Below are 3559 nucleotides of genomic sequence, written 5' to 3' on the forward strand. Positions count from 1 at the left end.
AGTGGAAATAAACTTAATGCCAGCAACAGTGGTGGTCAAGATGGGGAAAAGGTTCCCGGCAAGGTTGTAGATTCTCCGTCTTAGAAGATGTGCAACATCCAAACAGATAAGGCCCTCAACAGCCTCCACTCCTTGACCCTGCTTTGAGCCAGGCTTGGCCTGCATGATCTGCACCTCAGCTCTTGTGTGATTTGCTGAGCGGCTGCTGGATCTCCTCATCCAGAAGCAGCCATCAGGAAGAGGGCAGCGGAGAGGGGGCAGGGCCAGACCTCGGAAAAGCTGCCAAGGTTTGTTGGGCACAGGGCAGGAGAAGGGGCACTGATGTCAGTCCCAGGGCTGGGAGCACAGGAGAGGAGGGATGATGGGAATGCATGAAAGAAGTGAGCCAACAGCAAGGCTGTTCAGGTGTGTGCATGCTGAGGAAAGCTCTGAGAGAGCTAAAACTTGAGGTCCCACTGAGATTTGAACTCAGATCGCTGGATTCAGAGTCCAGAGTGCTCACCATTACACCATGGGACCTGCTGAACACCTGTTGTCTTTCTCCTGTGGCCACTCTGGTGCAGCCATATTATTCTGGGTGAGCCTGGCACTCTCTCCAGCTCCCTGACCATCACCAAGTACAAGCTCCCTTCCTCCAGGGCCACCAGGCACCCGCTACTCACAGGGCTTTGCAAGGGAATGCCAGAGCTCTTTGCACAAGCCTGGCATGCCCTCTGTTATAGGGCCCAGCCTGCTAAGCCCTGAGAATCTCGCTTTCTCCTCATAAGACCTGGGTTTTTTGCCAATTAAAACGGATTCACATCATGAAAAACAAAAAATTAAGCATAAAACAACACATTCCCTTTGCGCTGTCCAAGGGCCAGCTAGACTCCTTCACATCAGGCTCCTTTACCTGTGCAAGCTGGATGCATCTTCCCTTGCTCTTTCCGACCCTTTTTGTTCCTTCCTCCTCTCTCAGCCCGGCTTTTTCTGCCCTTTCTGGAATATGTTTTCACAGAGGGGCCACACACATTGCTGATGGCTCAGCTGTATCATGCAGCAGGTGCACTGCAAGGCTGGAACTGGCAGCGTCCAACACAGGCCTTCCCCTCACCACTTGTCGTAGAGGTGTTTCCCACACTACCAAGTTTGTTGTCCTCCCCAGCTGCAGAGCCTTGGAGGTCCCCTCTTGTGTCTGGGAAGCTGGGGATTGAGCTGCCTGGTGGGAAGGGAGAAACAGCAGTGTCCCCAGGACATCCCCTGCCTGCTGGGGGAGCTCTGTGCTGTGCTCTGCCTGCTGCTCCACAGCCCCCTCTGCCTTGCTGAGGGGCACTTTGGGAGTGGTGTCAGCTGAGAAAGCAAAGGAGAAGGTGTGAGTGGCAGAGAGAGGGGGCTGAGGGTGTGGGACAGCCCTGGGTGTCCAGAGGGCAGGAGGGCAGCAGTGCAGGGGGCATCTGGTGAAGGCTGCAAGGGAGAAGCAGTGTCTGTTGGGGCTGGGGCGAGGCCAAAAGCAAGTAGCAGAGGATGGTTTCGATCCATCGACCTCTGGGTTATGGGCCCAGCACGCTCCCGCTGCGCCACTCTGCTCCCCACAGCACCTCTGCAGGGACCTCCCAGCCCTGCCTGACGCTGCCTGGCCCTGCCAGCACCAGCGCTGCTGCTCAGGCCTCCTGCCCTCCTCTTCCCTGCACCCATCACCAGGCAGGAACAAGCTCTCCCTGGAAACCTCAGTGCCCCCGCACCCGGGCTGACAAGTGCAAGGGCCTGGCTTTGCCTTTCTCCCCACATCTCCTGCCTATAGCCCCTCTTGAGGAGTTGCTTTTTGACCACCCGGCCTGGCTCTGCAGGCGCTGTGTGGGATGTTCTTACCCAGTGAGAGCAGTTTGCGTTTGGCTTTTCAGATCACATTGACCCTGAGGTCAAAGCTCTTACTCCTGGGCACTGTTGGTTCCTGGAAGCAAGTTGTATAGCAGCTGGGGCCATGTTCTTCACACTGGCTGGCAGGGCCTTGCCCAGCCCATGCTGTGCTGCACTCCCCCACAGCTCCCACCTTCTCCTTCCTTCTGACGCAGCCCTGCCCTTGCTGCTCCCTGACAGCCAAGGGCTGCCCCTGCCACCGTGCAGGGTGCCAGCGAGTCAGAGGAACCTTTCCTCTCCACGCCTTCAGCTTGTCCTGCCCAAGACTGCTGGCTGTGGAGGTGGCTCCCAGTCACCCCAGGGCAGGGCTGGCCCAGCCAGACGGGGTGGTAGCCAGTCTTAGATGCTGCGAGGTGTCCCAGGAAGGCTCTGGGCAGGCTGAGCTGGTAGAACCTGTTGGTGAAGGCGAGGGACAAGGTGGCAGTGCTGAGACCTGCATCTCTCAGAATGCTTTTGCTCATTGCCTCTTCCATCCATGGACAGGAGCACGCAGCAAGCAGGCAGAGCAGAGGAGGCAAAAGCAAAAGCAGGATGGAGAAGGTTGGGATGTGGGTGCGGATGGGAGCATGGAGAGAGCAGCTGCAGCCTGCCTGCTGCAGGAGCTGTTGCTCAGGAGAGAGCATATGACTGCAGATCAAGAGGTCCCTGGCTCAGATCCAGATTGCTCTTCTACTGCCCCTTTCCTTCTTCATCAATGCTGCCAACCTCCCTGAGCTTCCCTTTTGCTTGTGCTGCTTCCACTACCCTCAGTGTCATGGCTGTGCGGAACAGACCACGCACCAGCAACGCGATTTTCTCTCCTTCTCTGGGTCCTCTCTGCATGGGCCCCTCAGGGTTTCCCTTTCCTTTTAAGAACCCACCCAGGCAAGCTACCTGCAGCCCCTCCTCCACTGCTGTTCTGTTGGGAGCAGCTTGTACACATCTGAAAGAAGCCGTCTGGGAAGCCTCCAGCTCTTTTCTATCCACCCATCAGGGTCTGTAATGGAAAGCGAGGGTATCCTGATGCCACAGTCACACCACATCCTCTTTTGCACTTCTGTGTCTTTCCCAGTAAAGGGGGAGAGAGGAGAAACAAACCCCCAACCCCCCATCTCATCTTTGGGCCAATATGGAAACCTGGGGAAGCTGTCTCTGTGTGCAAATGCTGGGATATGTCAGGCAGAATTCCCCCAGGATGCCAGGTAAGGCCTGTCACACCAGTCTGTCGTCATGACACCTAAAGCAAGGAGCACTTTGTGAAAGCTGGCATGATCTCAGAACCATGAGGTGTCTTCCCTTCTTTGATAGCAATGAGGGCCATGGCATGCAGGCTCTCTTTGGAGATGAGCTGCTGTAGTTTCAGATGTAGGGAAGACAGCTGGTGGGGCTGTGCTGCTGGGGATGTCAGGTGAGATGAGGCTGTGAAGTTCTGGTGAAGAACCAACAACAGTGGAGCCCTTTTCATGGCTCCTACTCAGCACTGGCCCTTTCCCTTCCCCCAACTTGCCTAGCTTGGCAATGGGAGCAGGATTGCCCATTCATCCCAGAGGTTCTGTGGGGAAGGAGGACAGGTGCTGTAGGCAAGGGGGTATGACTGTCTCCCTGGGCGGCAGGTCCAGTGTGGAGCTGAGTCCCACAGCTGCAGAATGGTCAGTTGCCAGCAGCCCAAAAGGGAACTGCAGGC

The 3559-nt window shown here is 56.6% G+C and overlaps 2 non-coding genes across 2 annotated transcripts; both read right to left on the bottom strand.

The window, feature by feature from the left end:
* Positions 1–447: 447 nt before the first annotated feature.
* On the bottom strand, positions 448–519 carry TRNAQ-CUG (transfer RNA glutamine (anticodon CUG)). The gene has a single exon. It is a non-coding gene; the product is annotated as a tRNA-Gln (tRNA).
* A 975-nt stretch (positions 520–1494) lies between these two features.
* Positions 1495–1566, bottom strand: TRNAM-CAU (transfer RNA methionine (anticodon CAU)). Its single transcript has one exon. It is a non-coding gene; the product is annotated as a tRNA-Met (tRNA).
* Positions 1567–3559: the final 1993 nt, after the last annotated feature.

The sequence above is a fragment of the Caloenas nicobarica genome, chromosome 10 (assembly GCF_036013445.1).
Source record: "Caloenas nicobarica isolate bCalNic1 chromosome 10, bCalNic1.hap1, whole genome shotgun sequence".
NCBI classification, from domain to species: Eukaryota; Metazoa; Chordata; class Aves; order Columbiformes; family Columbidae; genus Caloenas; species Caloenas nicobarica.